The sequence below is a fragment of the Ambystoma mexicanum genome, chromosome 1q (assembly GCF_040938575.1).
Source record: "Ambystoma mexicanum isolate Mex_15411 chromosome 1q, UKY_AmexF1_1, whole genome shotgun sequence".
Taxonomy (NCBI): Eukaryota; Metazoa; Chordata; class Amphibia; order Caudata; family Ambystomatidae; genus Ambystoma; species Ambystoma mexicanum.
Window position 1 is genome coordinate 47,623,948 of NC_090922.1, and position 20,794 is coordinate 47,644,741.

At 47.1% G+C, this 20,794-nt stretch overlaps 1 protein-coding gene across 1 annotated transcript in view; it reads left to right on the forward strand.

The window, feature by feature from the left end:
- The window catches only part of DHX38 (DEAH-box helicase 38), a 2,105,687-nt gene that overhangs the window by 1,225,371 nt on the left and 859,522 nt on the right, over nucleotides 1–20,794 (forward strand). The window lies entirely within an intron of this gene.

A 20,794-nucleotide genomic window follows, 5' to 3' on the forward strand; every position in this document is an offset into this window, starting at 1 on the left:
CAGATTGGCTGGCAAGCACCCTCCTGAGGGTTTGCGGGTGTTACATCCCTCTGTGCGATTCCACCGATTCCATCTATTCACGTTCTCAAACATGCTAAGTGGTGAGCCAGGCGGTCACCACTGGCCCAATCAGAACAGAGTGTGACTTGAGTTGCTAAGGCAACGCAGTTCAAGGTGCCAATTCCCCTCCCCACCAATCCTGTGGAACCCAGAGGGGCACCATTTGGAGGGCTTCTGTGGAGAAGCCCGCCAAAAAGTGGAACAAAGGGCTCGACCTTGGCCAGAGTTACAGAGACGGACACGTATGCCATTTTAGAAAAGAGTTCTGGCAAAAAGACCCAACCGTTGATTTAATATTAAACGAATAAACCGGCGGTATATTTAACATTGCACCAAAAAGTGGTGCGTTTAAAATCAATGGGAAAATCCCATAGAGAATATTCCGGTGGAGTATTTCGCGTGGTAACCACTGCCACCAGCCAGAAACTCGACAAGGGGGGACTGGAAAGTGTCCCCTTAAACAGATCCAGGGGCAATATAATTAACCCCTTCCAGTACTTCCACAGTATGATGGTTTGGACTGGTTCTGTTCACAATTTAGGACTAGTAAAGTCAATGGTGACTTTACATGCCCTGGGAGACAGTAGTCAGTTCCAGGGTATGGAGTCTATGTTTGGGGGGTCACTATGACACCCCTGTGTTACTGCACTGAGGGTGCTGTGTAACACACACATAAAAAATAGTTGATACCCTATGGAGTAGAAAGAAAACCCCATAGCCCGTTAGCACACAAAGAGTCAGACCTACCTCAAATCATGCCTAAGAGTGGGAGGAAAAGAGTCTCACTCTTAGCTGGAGAAAAAAACGAACCCCAAAAATCCAGCAAAGCTGCTGGGGGACTCGCTAGGTTTGGGAAATTAGCCTTATAAGAGAATGCTCCCTAACTGCTGTTACCAAACAGGCCTTGTCCAGGTGGATTATCCTCACCATTACTGAATGTTACAGATTGGCTGGCAAGGACCCTCCTGAGGGTTTGCGGGTGTTGCATCCCTCTGTGCGATTCCACCGATTCCATCTATTCACGTTGTTCATACGCCACAGATCACCCACAGTATGGAGGAGACCGGAACGCCCGCAGCGGTCTAGTGTTTTTGCCCTCTAGAGCTGAGCCAGTAGCCACGCCTCTGGCTTCCGGAACCGCATATACAGTCTGCCGGGAGTCAGATCGTCGCGTTGCTACTCATTCCAGAGTTTCGCCACGCTCCGGAAGTACGACACCTAGTCTACCCCCTACCTTCTGAAACTATTGTTACTCCTTACTGCCTTATATTTCAACCTCTTATCCTGCGCATTCGTTCTTGTTTTCTCGGCTTGCTCAGGTACGCGCAAGCAAGCCCGCATTCTACGAGGCTATTGGATCTGGCTTCCTAAATCAGGTTTGTTTTCGCTTGGTGTGTACACACCTTTTCTATATATCAGTCAGCGTGTGAACTGTTTAGTCGCATGCCGAGGATCATTGACCTCTGTAACTCTTAATAGGCATCGGCCGCTGGGGATTCCTACGGTCATCTGTCCTGTTCCGTCCAGAGTCTGTATTCGCCCAAAGCCTACAGGATAGCTATCGTCCGGTAAGGACGGGCACGAACTCTAATTCCCTATTACAACATCTCTTCTACACCTCTCTTGACTCTAAATGATCTGAACTCACATTTCCCTCTATCAGTTTCCTCGGACTAGTTTATTCATTCCACCAGGGGCGTGGCTACATCCACAGCCCTGCAAAAGGGGGTTCCTATTAAGAACATTTGTGATGCTGCAACGTGGTCTTCCATCCACACCTTTGTCAAGCATTACTCCCTGGATACCTTCCATCGTCAAGATATGGCCTTTGGTAAAGCAGTGCGTTATTCTGCCATCTAATTGGGTAATTCTAAATTCTTCTCCCTCCTCCAATTACTGATACTGCTTTGGGAGTCTGTCAAAGATGTGGAATACATTGGAGGACACAATCCATTCGAAGAACAAGTTACTTACCAAATGGTAACGTTCTTTCGACTGGATGTTCCTCCAACGTATTCCTCATCACACTCCCAGCCTGCCCATCTGAAGATATTCCTATGCGATTGCAGCGTGTAATCCCACAAGGCTATGTGCAGTCAAGCAGGCATTGTGTGCGAGTATGTCACATGTTGTGGAGGGAAAAAACATGAGCTGAGTCTAGTGGCGCTGTGCCTGCTACTTATAACGTCTGATGATGTCGCCCGCAACGGAGGCCTTCGAGGGACATCGACCTGACGCAGGACGTCCTCTGCCGAAAAATCTCCGAAGCAGCACAGCTGTGGACATTACATGTCAAAGATGTGGAATACGTTGGAGGAACATCCAGTCGAAAGACCATTACCAGTTGGTAAGTAACTTGTTCTTCTTAAAAGTTTACTGTGTATAACTAGCTATTAGATAGCGGATAGTTATTTACCAAAAGGTCAATTACTTGGCTTGGAATACATTGTGTCTAAGTGTAATAGGGTTTTGCTTTCCCTGATTTGCTTAGTGCATTCTAAAATAGTTATCAAGTGTTCATACTTATCATTGAGTAGCTTGAGGCCCACCAGAAAGTATACGAGTTGTTTTACTAGCTCTCAACTGAGTTCTAAAAAGTAATGTTGCAAGGCGTATACTTGTAACAGAGTAGGTTTATAATGGGATTTCATGACTGACAGGGTCTACTACCCCTGAATTACTGATTGTATTCAAAAAGTATATATAACCTGGTTTTACTCCCTTTGAATAGCAGACTGCCATTCTGAATGTGTTGTAGTTTTGACTCACCTTGACTTGATTCTTGCTCCTCTAAATAAGGTTATTCCTTGGTTTGCATACCATAGGTATTGAATTGTTTTTTATTATTTGTGTGGCGAAGTGGGCAGACAAGTGTTTGCAGTCTGCAGCTTGGTGCCGTGGGGGAGACTCTTCCTTGCAGTGGTCCTTCACATTGGACCTGGGCTCCTCCCATTCACTTGGACCTAATTGTTAGAACTGCTTTTCTCCCGCAAAGCGGGCAGCGGCGTGGGCAGACAAGTGTTTGCAGTCTGCGGCCCATGTGTTCCCTGATGCGGGGGACAGGAGGGTGGCTCTGAGAGACTCTGCAAAAGACTTTGGCTCCAGGCAGCAGGCCATGAACGGTAAAACATTGGAGACCGCTATACCTCACTGTTAAAGGCTTGGCTTGCTATGTAACTCCCGTTTGTATGGGTAGAGACTGTGGGAAGGTTTTCTTTGATTTCCCATACAATTGCTGTGCTGACCGTATTTAGCCGGTGTTCTCCTGGCAACTATTGCGTAACTTTTGAAGGCATACTGCTGGAATACTGCCTGGGCAGAGACTGCAGGAAGGTTTCATTTGATCTGCCATATAATTGCAACTGCATCAGTCGGCTCTGGCTGGGTGTTTTCTACAAACCTTGTTTAGGTCCCACAGATTACACTCCGTGAGGTGTATTGACACTGGCATACATTTCCTTGGGCCTGCAAGCGTTCTCTCCCCACGGCAGCCAGGTGATAGGGTGACAGGGAAAACGGAAGATCGCCCCTTTGTAATTGGAACTATTGGCGCTTGAACTTGGTTATCGGAGGAGTCTTGTTGTCATCCGCTTGCTACCTGTGGACTACTAGCGGATTACAAGTACATCGGATTTTGGAACCTGGGACTTGGAACTTTTCTTCTCCTTCTCTGGTTGCTGAGACTTTTACAGTTTCCGCTTTGTGGTATTTGGGGGGAGGGGGGTGAGACTTTTTTGCACCCCTTATCCCTCTATCTTGTTTGCTAATTTAGTTATTTGCTTTTAACCACTCTTTGGATAATTAACTACATTATTTTCATGTTGGCAAATCATCATCAAATAACTGCTTCTATTTAATTCACATTTTAATTGTTCTATGTGCTTTTAATTGGTTTAAATGTTTTTGTCATGTAATGTGATTTAATGTGTACCTAAAGTTTACTGAATGATCTATTAATTGAAAAACTATTGAGCATGCACCTCTTTGGGCATTCCTGTACTTTTTGCACCTGCACATTTTGCATCTGTTTTTTTCACTCTGTGCTACGCACTTGGCCGCTTATAGATTTTCTGCCCTTCTGTGACTTATTTTATGTGGTATTCTTAAAGTGCCAGTTTAGTGCATCTTTGCACAGCCTGGTACTTTTTGCACTTGCACTTTTTGCACTGTTTTGCGTTATTTGTTGGCTCCCCCTATACGTTCCCTATACTGATTAGGAAACGTGATAATTGTTTTGTTTCACTATGTCCAAGCAGAAAGCGAGAGTCTTACCGCTGGTTGTGAACAAAACAAAAAAAAGTAAATCTGCTGGAGGGGTAGGGACAGGCCAGAATTCCCACCAGCCAACTCTTAATGAGTATTTGATACAAATCGCCGGGAAAATAGAGGAGCGTATTCAAAATATGGAAAGGGCCATTGAAGTTGCGATTTCCCATTCCTGTGATCGAGAGGGGATACAATTAATGTTGCCCTTTTGCCAAATAGTAATCCTCCCAGTTTATCTTAATGGCTTAATTCTAGTGAACTAGAGATGTTGAAAGGGCACTCACCAGTGGGTATTTTGGGGCAGGGATCAGTCTACATTGGACAGAACTTTGTGCACACAGGATATGGGGGATATGGGAATATCCCAACCCCAATCAAAATTCCACTGATGGCTCAAGTGATTTTAAAATATTAGAAGTAGTCCTGGATAAAGGGTTAGCCCCCGTGCTCTCTGGCATTACTTCACTTAGACTCTTTGAATGTATCCACATTCCTCATGGACGATTTGATCAGGGGGATAAAGAGTGATGGTCCAGGAGATTCGGAAGATTTTAAACTAAAAAAATATACCTACTTTGGTTAGTAAGGATATGAACGCAATGTTGGAATCTAATAGTCTGCCAACGAGAGAGAACTCTGGTGCCCAACAATCTGAACCTTCAGTTGTACCTGTGCACATCAATCGGCACAGGAAAGCTGCACCAGGGGTAACGGAGACAGTCATGAAAAGGCCATTGTTATTACCTACCCCCCGCCCCCCATTACCCAGGCACCCCGGTATGCTGGATGTGAATCAAGTAGTTATTGACCTTCCGCCTGAAGCAGCACCCCTTGTTGGAATAATAACAGGCTTGCCCGCCACTATAAAAAGGTGTGGAAGAATCAACCATAAGTTTGATAAATCTTCACAATGGGTTAATACCAGTTAATCTGGGATGAAGATTAACCTGAGGGGTATTTTGATGGCAAGGATGGTGGCTTGGGTTGGAAAAACCCTAAGCCGCTAGAGGGGGACACTGTGATAGTTTAATTGATGGCCCAACAATGTTCAGCTTTCTGGACTCTGCACTTAATCCTGCTTGTCGGAAGAAGGTGCCTGCCTTGGATACAAGCTCTTTCCTCCCTCTGGCCGCATTTTACCCATTCCACTCTAGTCTATCAACTCGACAACAGGAGTGGGAGACTCCAAAGCTGCTGAGGGGTGGGGGAAGGAGTGGCACATGGGGGCGGGGTCAGGGAGGAGACTGCAAATCGTTTTGATAACCTAGTCGGCATTGAGGAGCTGGATTGACTAAATTATTGGGGGTGGAATTTTGGGGATAGATGCTTCAGTGGGAGTACCAAGGGGAAATATCAGTTCAAGCACGGGTGTGCTGCTGCCTCTGCAAAGGCTACCGCGACACTCCTTTGCTGGAACATTGCTGGTGCAGTGTCTAGGCTATTAAGGAGTGAGGTTGTCCTATTTGATGTTTTGTGACATCATCTTGCTGGAAACGTGGGCATTGACTCCTGTTTGCTTGGATGGTTGTTTCAATTTGTACCTCTGCGAGGAAGGGGATAAGAGGCCGCTGACATGGGGGATTGGCAATTTTAATTAAATCCTCCCTTAATTATTATACAACGGAGAGGGAATTGACGAATCCTACCCTGCAATGTGTGGCAGCCTCATCAGAGTCTGGTCAGGATTTGATGTTGGTTAATTTTTATAATAGCCCCCATGTTTCTGATAAGGACTGTTTGGGTGCATTGAAAGACATGTTTTGAGTCAGACTACTTGTCTGAGCTGAGTGAAGAAACAGTTGTGGTTCCGAGAGGGGATTTTAATGCCAAGTTAGGAATGGGGATCCCAAATCATATGGCAGACCCTGGTGAAGATTTTGCATACTGCATCCCTACCCCACAACTGTCTGAGGGAATATTCTGTAGCGTTCTGCAGCTGAACACATGGATACTAGACTGGGGATACTGTTCATTGAACGGACATGTATACTCGGATGTTCCAGGCAAGATCACATTTGCCGGTTCCCAGGGTAAATCTATAATTGATTATGTTTGTATTCATGTTCAACACTGGCCATTAATTGTGGATTTTAAAGTTATTGTTGAGATTAATAGTGACCACTTCTTTCTGTGGTTGGTCTTGTCTTTGGGTTCTCCTGTGATGCCGGTCACTATGTACCCGCATTTGGATCTCTGTGACATCAACTCATTGTGCAAAAGCAGGGTAAAATGGGCTACGTGCGATCCAGTCCTAACCCAGCATAAGACGATCCAGCCAAACCTGGACCACATTGTATTTTGTGTGATGTACAATCAGGTGTAGTTATTCATGCAACACAAATATTATGGGATCCTTAACAGAATTATTCCAACACGACTTCAAAAATGGAAAAAGTATTGTCCATAGCTGGTTTGATGAATCGTTTAGGTAACACAGCAATTTGAAGGGTATATTGAGGAATAAGGCCTGTACCATTAAAAATGCTTTGGCGTAAAGAAAGAACTTCATAGAAAATTCTGCATTGAAAGACTTTCTTTTGGCAGTCTTGAATAAGGATTCAAAAACATTTGGGGAATTTGTTGCATGTGACTCAGCGTATAAGAGGGATAAGACCCATAGAGAGAACCATGTGAGTGCAAGGGCTTGGTCAGACCATTTTAAGTTATTGTTTAAAGGACAACCGGCTAGAAATGAGGACGGGGAGCGGTCCTCTACACTATGTCTGACTGTGGAAAGCGGTGCAAAATGTAGTCAGTCAACAAATGCGTAACCAAGCACCTGGCCGAGATGCAATCTTGATGACCTATTTAAGGAGCAAATAGAACTATGGGCTCCAGTACTGACTCAGTGTTTTAATTCTTTTTTTTAAATTGGGGGAATATTCACAGTTCTGGAAAAAAGGAGATCCAGGAAGTCCTCTTTCATGTTGGCCTATCTCATTACTGGATGCATCTTTTAAGATTTTTGGACGGGCAGTATTGCAGCATTTGTAAACGTGGATCACTGATAATGATAGTCTTTCAGACATCCAGTATGGTTTTCGGCCAGGTCTGGGGACGCAAGATCAGGCTCTCAACCTGTATCTGATTTGAGCATCCTCTTTTTATGTAAGGGATTAACCAATTTATCTGGCATTCATGGATCTGAGCCCAGCGATTTGATAGAGTGGATAAAGTGAGACTATAGCAAGTGCTTGGGTCCATGGGGTGCACGGTTGAACTGATAAAGGTGTTACAGATTATTCATGAGGATACTAGAGCCTGTGTGAGGTTTGGTGAACAGGGGCAATGTATGTTTTTTTTTTTTTTAGGTGGCTTCCGGAGTACGCCAAGGATGCGTTGTGGCCCGGTGCTATTTGCCCTTTATATTAATGGTCTATACAAGGCACTAGTTAAGACAATGACGGACTCCCCCCAAGTTGGGTCAAACGAACCCTCCCTGTATTGGCCTACACTGATGATACTGTCCTGATCGCATTTACCCCACTTGCCTTGCAACTTTTAATAGACACTTACACTGTCTGACTTAAAATTATCTGTAAACACCAAAAAGGCAGCAGTGATGGGATGTTCTAAAAGGGTCGGAAGGAGGTTAAAAATTAGAAGAAGCTGAGCAATGGTGAAATTAATCTAAGTGTTGAAAAATGTGACTACCCTGGCATCACCTTTAGCGAAAATTGGAGGGGGGCCCTGCATATAGAGAAACAGGGCCTCAGAATGAGACAGGCCCTGGTGGGATGGTTTCGTTTTATGAATATGTGCCAAGGTCAGCCGATTAAGCTTATTCTGGAAGTGTACAGAGCACAGACCAAGGCAGCAACGAATTACGGCGCTACCCTGTGGAGCAATGAAAAAATTACTGCAATTGAAGTAATAGAGCATGTTTTTTCAAAAAACTTTTGGGCCTCCCTAGCTCAGCACCAAATTTTGCTGTACATGTTGAACTAGGCACACTACTTATCCGTGATGAGTGGCACATGACTTCGCTTTCGCATTGGCTAGCAGTTTGGTCTAGTCCAAGAGCTAAATTGACGCACGTGATCATTAAGGCTTTGGTGCAGAGCTTATTTTGGCGCAAAATTCCTTGGCTATATTTTATTTCCCAGTTCTGGTTACAATTGAACACATCTGTTTGCAGTGTCCCTCTGCGTTCTTAACATTGGCTGTTGCAAACAAATACAAGCAGACGTTTGGTTCCTTTATCACAGCCAATAGGGAAACATCTGGGCTCTGGATCGAATGTAATGGGAAACGCCTACTAATTTCAGACCCAGCTGGCATTCGGGCATATCTTTTGCACCGTACTAAAGCGACAGATCGCTGGGTTCTGACCAGGGCCCAATTTAACCTCATATGGCTTAGAGCAGTCACTAAGAACTGGGGACCCCAGGACCAGTCCACAGTTTGTCCAGGGTGCAGCGCTGCAAAAGAAGATCTGTTGCACTTTGTATTATTCTGTCCCCTTTATCATGATGTTAGAAAACTTTTGTTCCGTTGCTTAAAGCTACTAACTTCACACAAGCCTTACCTTCAGTGAATTATTTTTTACATGCGGAAACCAGTGGAGTAACCTTGCTGAAAAGGTTGGGGGGGACATGACAGCTGAAGAAAAGGTGCCCCAGCCAAATGAATGGGTACAAAATGGAGTGCCATGAAAGTTGGGGGGGACAAACACCCCCGGCCCCCTAAAATTACGCCCATGGCAGAAACCATACCAGTGGCATGGGGTTGCCTGGAATTTTTGAGAAAATCTTGGCATCGTAGGAAAAAAATGTTGGAGGGCAAGTTTTAACTCATTGTTTTTATGCTGAATGCTCTTTTATGTTTTTAACTTCCAGCGCATATTTTGATTTTATATTGTTTGTTCATTCCTTTGATGCATGTATATGTGGTTTATGGATTTTCTATCCGAATAAACATTGAGGATTATGATGATTGTGTTTATATGATGTTATAGTACTTAGCCAAGAATGATCTTGGTCTACTTGTATTTAAATAATCGCTTTATTTTTACAATACATGTGTTTCAGTGTGTATTTGGACCATATGTATGCTACAATTTTTGTACCAGCGACAGCCCCCTTTCCCTCCTAAAATGGGCCTGACTTCTCTGACCATGCTCACAAATCCTCTGGTGGTACAGTCTTGTACTAAGAGTTAAGCTTATGTACTGCTTCAGATGTATGGTTTTATGAAGCCCTTAGTTGGACTTTAGAAAATCTCCCCCAACACCATACAGTGAAGAACACAATCATTTAATTTAGTCAGGAATGTATACAAATACAAATATTTATTCTAGGCCTTTACACACACTACAAAATGAAACTAGCAGGTGATGTTACTGCACAACACTCAATAATAAACATATAAACAATAGAATCACATGCTGTGCATAGGTCCGACATCCAGTGGTCACTGCGGAGTATTGCATTTTGTTTTTCGTAGTCGAAAAAGGGACGTCGACAAGGCCTGTCTGAAATACTATCCCTATAGTGACGTGCGTTGTACCCACAATCTCTCGCGCGTCGAGGTCCCGCAGATTGTTTTTTTCCGCCCAGCTACTGGTCGCCTTTACGCGGAGCTCCTCGAGAGACATTGCAGATTCCATCTCCTCGACCTTTGGTCGTTTTCCTATTTAATTATAACATCGATCCCTCCCTCGACGCAGTTGTGAAGCTGTCTCCGCCGAGCAAGATCTTCGACGGAGGGGACGAGCGGAGGATATCCTTCGGCGTTGCCGAACACGTGGCCTGGCCTCGCAGGCCAAATACGTAGGGAGGGTGGGGTCGTGGGACATCTCTGGTTCTTTTCTGAGAATGCCTTTCCTTTTCCCCTTCCTTTCCCTTGGGGTCGTTATCACTATTTATTGCCTCGGCTATGGAGAGGACACCCTTTAGGTTTTGCCCGCTTTGCAAGGGCAAGTTTACTTGGAAGGACAAGCATTCACGGTGTAACCGCTGCTTGCCCCTCGATCACAAAGAGGAGGGTTGCACGGCTTGTCGGCTTCTTAAGCCAAAGACTCTAAAAGACCGTAGGGTCAAGAGGTGGGCGGCCTACGCTATGTCGAAGGCCGATTCTTCACCCGCCGCTGCTACCACCGACAGTGACGAGGAACGTGATAACACGACCTCCGCTACGGAAGTCGTACACCCCTCTAAAGAGCGCTCGCGCTCTTCGTCGTCTGTCCCCGGCCCCGACGGGCTCGGCTCACGCCCTGCTTATGGGGATGAACACTCCGGCGACACTGACGCACACGATACCACACATAAGCACACAACCCATGGCTCTTCTTCGTCGAAGACGAAGAAAGCATCAGCGCCCAAGGAGACGCAGGTTCCACCGGCGGCCTCCTCGGACCGTTCAGGTTCGAAGCCCCTCTCGCAGCCGCGACCAGCGACTGGGCTTTCGGCAAATAAGGGCGCCGCCCCCAAACCATCGGCCGGCGCGCACCAGCAGAGAGCGCACGCCGCCGTAGAACAATCGACACCCGTAACGTTGAAACCACAGCCCTCCGCTGACAAACGAGTCACAGAGAGCTTGGCGAGGATCGTTGTAGCCGACGCCCAGAAGCGTACGCCGAAAGACATGTCGAGCGCTACGCAAAGGTCGAAAGATACGCAGAAAAAGCCTGAAGAAAGACAGGGACTACCCCCTTCAGTCGGGGCGACCCCCAGCACACCGGAAGGCTTTTCGGAAGGCGACGGGACACTTTCCTCGACGTTGTGGGAGAGGTCGAGCCGTTTTCAGCTAGATGACACTAATTTTCCCCCGCTAGACCGCTCAGGGGTACCCCATGAAACCATGGAAAGGCTCCATCTCTGCATGGAGAGAATGGAGAGGTTTATGAAGACCCAGAACCCTCCTACTCCCAAGAGAACAAGAGAGGGGCCTCAGGAGGACCCCAGGGCCAAATATCTGAGACTATTCAATCCCCAGCAGGACACAGCCTCAGATTTCCATAATGTGTATGACCTCACTGGTGAGGAACAATACTTGGAGGAGGAGGAGGATGAATTTGTGGACGATGAAGAGGGACAGAACCAGGAGGAAGGTCTGGAAGGCAGCCCAGACATGGTAGGAGAAGGTTTCAGAGAAAATCCAGGAGAAGGACCTTCTCATCCCTGGCAATCCCCATCAGTATATTCGGACACTGATGTCCTGAACCTAAATCCTCCTGACAATTCACCTGTTAGAAACACGTCTCCCATTGACGATCAGCCCACATTTGATGCCCTGTTGCGCAGAGCAGCAGCACATTTCGAACTGGACACTGGGGAGATCTCTCCCGAAATAGACTTTGTGGAAAGAGTAATTAAGGAGAAACCCCCGGTCAGCCAGACTATTCCCCTCCTCGCTTCAGTGAAGATAAGAATCATCCCTTCGCAGTCCACACCCGCACTAATCAGAGGAGTTAATCCAAGAATTGAAAAACTTTTCACTCCTTCACCCTCAGACCCGCTGTACATCAGGGGACATTCCATTCCGGATTCCCTTGTAGTAACTAATACAAGGAAGAGGGCAGGGGTGCCGCTGTCCACCAGCGAGGCACCACCTGACAAGGAGGGCAAGAGGTTGTATGCCCTTGCAAAGAGAGTCACATCCTCGGCTGCCTTTTCGGCAAGAATTGCGAACAACAATTCTTTGCTAGCTAGCTACGCGGACGCGCAGTGGGCCAAACTGAGTAAAGACGCCGAAGAAGCGCCGGAACCACTACGTACACGCCTGCTATCAACTATTGGCGAAGGAACCCAGGTCAACCAGAATATTGTAAAGAACTCTCTGGATGCCGCAGAGACAGCGGGACGTTCCCTGGTTCAGGGAATACTCCTAAAACGCCATGTATGGCTGCGCAACTCGGGGTTCAAACCGGAGACACAGGCGTCTTTAATAAATAAACCTGTTGAAGACTCAAACCTCTTCGGGAAAGCGGTGGATGAGGCTCTGGAGATGGCTAAAAAAGAGTTTGATACTATCAAAACTCTTGACCAGATCTCTAAGCCCACTACCAGACGCGGCTATGGAAACAAACGCTTTTTTCGTGGCCAACAGCAGAATCAGCAGCAACAGTACCCTGCCACCAATTACCAGACCAATAGTGGGCAGTACAGCCAAAGAGGCCAGCGCCGGGGCAAAGGGAGAGGTCGGGGGTCCACCCCCAGAGGCTCCCAAGCCCCCAACAACACCAAGTGACGCGAAGATTCGCGTCCCCTCCCATGCAACACCGGTCGGGGGCCGGATAACATCCTTTCTTCCAGCATGGGAGGGAATAACGTCAGACCGCTGGGTACTTTCCACCGTAGCCCACGGATACTGCATCGAATTCAACAGTTCCCCAACATACAGACCCGAGGGGACGACGCATGACACCGGAACACCTTGCCATCCTTCTCCAAGAAGTACAACAACTGCTGGAAAAAGGAGCCATAGAGGTCGTGCCTCTATCTCAGGTAACGGAAGGTATTTATTCAGTGTACTTCCTTGTACCCAAAAAGGATCTAACCATGCGCCCTGTATTAGATCTGCGCCCAGCGAACAAGTTTATCAAACCCCAGAAGTTTCGTATGGTGACCTTACAGGAAGTGATCCCACTGCTATCACAGGGAGATTACATGACAACATTGGACATGAAAGATGCATACTTTCATATTTTAATGTTGCCAGCGCACAGAAGATACCTCAGGTTCATGATGGAGGGCAAACACTACCAGTTCAGAGTGCTACCCTTCGGCATAGCATCGGCACCAAGGGTATTCACGAAGGTACGGGCAGTGGCAGCGGCCCACCTGCGCAGGTTGTCCATCCCAGTTTACCCTTACCTCGACGACTGGCTCATAACAGGGGATTCTTACGAAACATGCCTCTCCAATACCCAAAAGACTGTAGACCTTTTGTTCCAGTTGGGCTTCTCCATCAACGAAAAGAAGTCCAGCCTAGACCCCAGCCAAATCAAACAATTCCTAGGGGCTCTAATTCAAACAAAGGACAGCCTCGTCTTCCCCTCCAACGAGAGGGTCCAAAACATGCTGTTTCAGATCCCTCAATATGTGACCGGTCGAGAGGTGACGGTACGCAAAGCAATGCGCTTGCTAGGCATGATGGCGTCGTGTATTTATTTGGTACCTCACGCGCGCCTGTGCATGCGCCCTATGCAAGAATGGCTCAACAGCCAGTGGTGTCAGGCCAGCGGACTATGGGACAATCTAGTGGTGGTCTCGCAGGCCTTGGTTCTCTCGCTACGGTGGTGGACAAAGGAAAACCTGGAAAGAGGGAAACCCTTTGCCACACCCGCGGCGGAAGCCACTCTGACCACAGACGCATCCCTCACAGGATGGGGGGCTCACCTATCCCATCAGACTGCTCACGGAGTGTGGACTCCGAACGTAGCATCCAAACACATAAATCTACTGGAGCTACTAGCTGTGTTCAAGGCGCTAAAAGCCTTCCAGGAACACCTACAAGGCAAGACTGTGTTGGTCCTTACAGACAGCACCACAGCCATGTACTACATCAACAAGCAGGGGGGCACCCACTCTCCAGGACTGTCCAAACTGGCCCAAAATATATGGAAGTGGGCTCTCAAACAAAACATGTTCCTACTGTCACAACATGTACCAGGGGAACTCAATCTGCTGGCAGACAAACTCAGCAGAGATTTCCCCCTGCCCGAAGAGTACGAATGGCGACTGCACGAAGACATCGTCTTCGACGTCTTCACACAATGGGGATTCCCAGAAATAGACCTATTCGCAACCCTGGAGAACTCACAATGCCTAAGTTACGCCTCCAGGTACCCCCAGAACCAATCCAAGGGGAACGGTCTGTCGATGCAATGGTCAGGGAAATTTGTTTACGCTTTTCCCCCCGACTCCCCTTCTCAACAATGTGGTGCACAAGATGCACCAGGAACAAGTGACCATGATACTGGTGGCCCCAATGTGGGCCCGGCAGCCATGGTTCGCTCACTTGATGGAGATGTCACTATCTCCCCCAGTGAAACTCCCCTGCCCGTACAACATGCTGTCACAAGACAAGGGCAGGACTCTGCATCCATGCCCCCAGAACATGAACTTAGCAGCTTGGCTCCTGAGATCATAGAATTCGGACATCTACAGCTCCCGCAGAGATGCATGGACATCCTCAGGGAAGCCAGAAAACCTAACACTCGCCACTGCTATTCTAGCAAGTGGAAGAGATTTGTCATCGGGTGCAGAGGAAAAAGCATCAACCCGATTGACTGCTCTCCCACACATATTGTTCTATACCTGACCCACTTATTGGATTCAGGTCTAGTGTTCAATTCCATTAAAGTCCACCTAGCGGCACTTTCGGCATACACCACTTCCCAACTCAAGGTGTCGTGGTGGAAGATCCCTGTTATAAAGGCCTTCATGGAGGGAATAAAGAGAATACACCCCCCGATAGCTGACCCAGCTCCCGGATGGGACCTTAACGTGGTACTTACCAGACTCGTGGGCTCACCTTTCGAACCCATGCACAAAGCATCTCTTAAAGACCTCACTCTTAAGACTGCTTTTTTAATAGCTATCACCTCCATCAGGAGAGTAAGTGAACTACAGGCTCTTTCTGTTCTAGACCCCTTCGTTACAGTTCACAGAGATAAGGTGGTTCTACGCACGCACCCAAGGTTTGCTCCGAAATTCATCTCGAAATTCCACGTAAACCAGTCTATAGAACTGCCAACGTTCTTTCAAAATCCTCCCAACTTGGGAGAAAAAACTCTGCACACACTAGATGTGCGCAGAGCGGTCATGTTCTACATGGAAAGAACCAGACCACTGAGGAAGACTAATCAGTTCTTCGTCTCGGTGGCAGCAGGAAGAGAAGGGGATGCAGTTTCAAAGTCCACTATTTCTAGATGGATTGTTCAATGCATCACTCTCTGCTATACTCTTGCTAAGAGAGAACTGCCCTTTAAGCCAAGAGCACACTCCACTCGAGGCACGGGGGCGTCCATAGCATTAATTGCAAATGTTCCCCTTGAGTCCATCTGCAAAGCGGCTACCTGGAGTTCTGTGCACACCTTTACAAAACACTACTGTCTAGATGCACACTCGAGATCTGACTCCCAGGTGGGACAGGCAGTATTAAGACATCTTTTCTCTACTGTTCCTTCTCATAACCCACCGCCAACTCCGGGTACTGCTCGCTAGTCTATGCACAGCATGTGATTCTAAGCAGATTAACAAACATCAGAAGACAATGCATTACTTACCGTAAAAGCATTTCTGATGGTTGTATCTGCTTAGATTCACATGCACCCACCCTTCCTCCCCGCTCGGATGGAAGGAACATAGACTTCCTTTTATATCTCTCTTTTCTGTACTCACTCACGTCTAGAAGGCTCCCTCAGGGCAGAAAAATACAAACAGAGGGACCTCGACGCGTGAGGGATTGTGGGTACAACGCACGTCACTATAGGGATAGTATTTCAGACACGCCTTGTCGACGTCCCTTTTTCGACTACGAAAAACAAAATGCAATACTCCGCAGTGACCACTGGATGTCGGACCTATGCACAGCATGTGAATCTAAGCAGATACAACCATCAGAAATGCTTTTACGGTAAGTAATGCATTGTCATATACATCCATCATAGGTTTTAAAAATGCATTCAAATGACTTATTCAACCCAATAGTTCAGTAAATTAATGCATTAAAGATGGAACCAAATCACAATTGAATTTCCCTAACTTCATCAGTCCAATCCCTAAGACAAATGGGGCCTTGGGCCCAAAAGTCACAGTAGCCAGAATGCTTCACCCCAGAATGTAATCTCTGTAGGAAAGTTCCAATTGTATTTGTTCGTGATTTTAAAGAAGATATTCAACAAGGTTACTCGTTAAGTAAATTGTGTTCTCATATTTTAGATGGTACTACCCAGGTCCACCGACCAAAAGGCAGTGGAATGGAATGTTAGGATACAAAGGGACTGGTTCCCAATGCTATCCTATAGAGGACTGGGAAAGAAAAAAGCTTTGCATGTACTTACCCGCCTGAATTGATTAATCCCATATTACTTGATGGGTTGGCTGGGAGTCGCTGGAGTTTGGATTTCCCGCTGTTGGCTCTGGTGAGAGGTGCCCAGGAGCTGCGGGTGCAAGGATTCTTTCAGTACGATCCAGATGCAACCTCAGGCTATGGAGAAATGCAAAAATCACTGATGCAGGCCTCTTCAGGACACTTCATAGGACAGCAGGGGAAGGCGAGTTCCAGCGACAGTCACTGCACACAGATGGCAGGAGTCCTCCAGTCAGGGTTGAGGAAGCTTCTCTAAGACAGGATCCTTTGATGCTGGGGCGCTGAAATTCACAGGACAGGCGGCTTGTGCCACAAGCTGGAGACTACCAAAGTTCTGGCTGCAAACGCGGAACGACGATGCATCTGGTGAGGTAGTCCACAAGAGAGCTGGTCAGTCCAGCAGGTATTACAGGTAAACGTCTGACGGCTCAGGACAACTGGATCCTCAAAGGCATCTAGACTAGTTGGTCCCGTTAGTCCAAGGCGAAAAGCACTGCTCAGGGTCTTCAGAGATCAGGTAGTACAACAGCGCTTCACTGGACCACACGCAGAAAGGGATGCCTGACCCTTTCAGGAGTCTTCTTCGATCTTCAGTTGGTTGTTCAAGTCTCGGAAGGATAGCGGAGGGGCAACATGCTCGCTTTGGAAGCAAAATAACACGGCACAACACAGGCTCGATCTCTGGCTCCGCGCTTAGAAACCTCTGGGTATTAAGCGTGTTATAAATAACCTATCATATATCATCTACAAAGAATTCGTGGCTCCAACGTTGATCTGAAGAAATGGCTGCTGGAGTCCCCTTGTCATCCAAAATCCAGCCTGGAGTCCAAGCCCACCAATTGTAAGGATCTGCACCATTCGAACAGCCAGTAGTTGTCCAATCAGAGACAAATATTGGTTTCACTCATGCATCACACTAGACCGTCCCACCCACTTCCTGGTTCTCTCTCCCCTCTTCCCCTCTCTACCTTGCAAGGCAGGAAGAAGGCCAAACTACAATATGGGCAAGAACAAGCAAAAATCTCACTGTACATTTCAACACAATATTAAGAGCTGAGAGGAAGCGGGACAAACCTACTATGCTGTGAGTATTCAGAACGTGCAAGTGCAGTAAGGAAGAGGAAAGAGGGGTTAAGTGCTGGTGAGTCTGAGCTCATGAGAGAGCCCTGGAGGAAGTGCTAGGAATGTTGATTGCTACATGGCCAGAGCCGCAGCAGGTGTAAGTGCGAGTCTCCAGAGCGGAGGGTGTGCAGATGCAAAGTGCTGTGGATCGACAGGAGCTGGGAGTAATCGGTGAGGGAGGTGAAGGCCCCGAAGATGCGTAAGGGCCAATGATACCGATTCAGCAACTGTGGTTCTAGCAGAGGAGAGGGGGTGGGAAGGAGGTCTTGCTCAAGGCTCAGGTGGAGGGGAGGCTATTCCAAAGGAGGGAGCCTGCAGAGGAAAGTAAGTAACCCTCCCCTGCCCTCTTTATCGAAACACTTTACACACAGAGTTGGTACCAGAAGAGCAAGGAGGTCTAGTGTGAGAGTATTTAGTGCAATCGAGTTGAGTGTGGTTCCCAGGCCCAGGCAGCCTTGTGGATGATGCAGAGGGATTTGGATTTCATCTGTGCAGCAACCGGGAGCCAGTGAAGACTTTTTTAGAGCAGGAGATATGTATACTTGGGTATCCAGTCTTTATAACGAAATGTTGATGTTGACATGTACATATAATAGGATATGATAGGTAATTTATAATGTGCTTAATACCCAGAGGTTTCTAAGCGCAGACCCGGAGCTCGAACCTGTGTTGCTGCGTGTCGTCTTGCTTCCAAGGCGAGCATGTTGCCCCTGAGCTATCCTCCCGAGACCTATATCGAAAATGTTATGACAAACCATAACGAAAATGTATGTGGAGGTCGGGTAAAGGGTTAAATATTCTGGGTAAACGGTTGGGGTGGGTTTTAGTGGTGGGAAAAGGGGGGTGGGTTTTAGTGGTGGGAAAAGGGGGGTAGGGGCCACCCCCCTAAAATAAAATAAAGTGTTATGTTTCTCTTTGCAAAATTTTAGAGAAGTGCATTCATTATAAAATGTCATAAAGACATGTAACCATATACTTGCCCTCAAAAATTCAGAACAAGTTAAAAACAAAGCAAAAAAGATTGGTGAGTCCATAAAAACTATGGCGGTAAAGATGGCAAAAGAGAAATCTTTCCTAACAGGTTTGGTTGAAATGTCTGTGCCTCCTGCTTCACCATTTTATTTATCTATTGTGCATTTGTAAAGTGCTTATTCATCAAGTAAATTGTGTTTCAAAGCGCCCACAGAGCAACAGGGAGGGAACATGGGAATGAAAAACAGAATGTAAGGATGAAAGATGGAGGCGGACCTACTTGTCCTTGTGAGCATTGAGAACGTGCAAGGGCAGAGAGAGAAGGGATTATGATGGGGTAGGTGGGGGTGCAAGTGCTAGGTGTCCCGAGAGGGCAGTACTAGAGAGTGAGCAGCTGTATGTGCCTAGTTAAGAGTAGTCAAGTGTCGATAAATAATTGCAGGCCTGTGGTGGCAAGGCCAGTGGGTGCCAAGGCAAATGCTGCGAACGGACGGATGCCGACGGCGATTGGATGTGGAAGGTCGGGGCCCAAGAGGACACCTAAGGGCCCTGATTAACAATCTCAGCAACTGTGGGGTTTAGCAGAGAATGTAGGAAGGAAAGGAGGAGGTGAAAAGTAAAGTCTTGAGGTGCTTCTGGAATTTGAGGAGGTCCGGCTCAAAAGGAAGGGGGAGGCTGTTCCATAGGAGGGATCCTGCTGACGAAAGATCAGCCACCAGCTCGCTGTTTAGCAAAGCACTTGACACACAGAGTTGGTGCTGCAGGAGCGTAAAGATCTGAAGGGAGAGTATTTAGTGATAGCAAGTTGTTAGTGGAGTCCCTGGCCCCAAAAAGGCTTATAGGTGATGCAGAGGGATTTGAATTTGCTTCTTGCAGCAACCCAGGTGCCAGTGGAGGGTTTTTAGGGCTGGAGAGATACGGTCCCTGAGCTTGAGGCCAAGGTTAAGTCTCAGAGCCCTATTCTGGATTAGCTGGAGGGGTTGTAGAGAAGAGGTTAGGTTAAGGAAAAGGCTATTGCAGTAGTCTAGCCTAGAGAGAACCAGAGCTCTAGAGACTTTGAGTTTCTGGTGGAAGTGGGAAAAGGAAGAATTCCTTTTAGGAGGTGGAGTTGAAAGTGGGCCTTCATGGCACGGTCCTGAATGTGAGGGAGGAAGGAAAGAGCGGGGTCAAAGATTACGCCAAGGTTTCTGGCTTCAGATGAAGAAGTGGGAGCGCCCATAGAAGATGGCCAGAGTGAGGGGAAGAAAGAGGGAGCAGTAGTCCCAATAGGAAGCATCTCAATCTTTTTGGTATTGAGGCAGTGATTATTGGAAGTACACCATGACTGGATGGCAGATAGGCAGTCAAGAATGATGGAGGAAGTAAGGATAGGGTCAGAGGAAAGCTTGAAGAGTTGTGTGTCCTCTGCATAACACTGGAAGTTGGGCGAGAAGGTGGAAATGAGGTGTGCAAGCAGAGAAAGGTAGATGTTATAAAGCCAGGGAGAGAGGTGGCAACCCTGGGGGATATCACCGGTGGGAATAGAGGTGGGGGGAAGAGAAGAGCCCAGAATAACCTGGGACAGACGGACGGACTGTGGTTGAGGAAGGAGGTCAGCCAGTCCAGTGCCCGCTCCAAGATACCTGGGGTATATTGGAGCCGTTTTGAGGATGGAATGGGTGGCCTCACAAAATCTACCCCCAGAGTTGATTTTGGAAATCCATCTCAACAGCCGCCCAGGACACATCATTCAAGTAACCATAAATGTCCAAAAAATAAGCAAAGACGGATAAAAGGTATCCATACGGCACCTCACTGTAAGGTGATATGTGCATGTAACAAACAAGGAATTTCATAATTGAGGATTGTGTCTCCCTGCACTTAGTCATAGCGACACGTCATTGCTCCCAAAACTGATGAGCTAAGCAAGGTAAGTAAAGCAAAAAGGCTTTACTTGATCCAGAGGTCAGGACCGGTCCAAACCCCCAGCAAAAAGTTGCCTATGAATGTAAAGCAGCTAAATAAAAGAAAGTATTTCCTAATAACTAGTACTTGCACCTGGATCCTAGGGTGATAGGTTATTCACTATACTTATTCTCCGGGTTCTCGTGGCCAGAGCTCCCATGGGAAAATTACACTGCATGGTCATTCCTAGTCTCCACCCAAATGCACACAAGTGCATCAAAGCGCAGTTGCCCGGAAACTCGATTTCACAGGAATCTGTTTTGGAATCCGCCACAAAACATTTTGAGAGAGAGAAAACTGGGACTTGACAGCCACTATATTAAAATAAACTGGTAAGCCAATAAGATGGCTCAGCGGGTTATGCACTCGTTGCTGTGATCTGTGTTTGTCT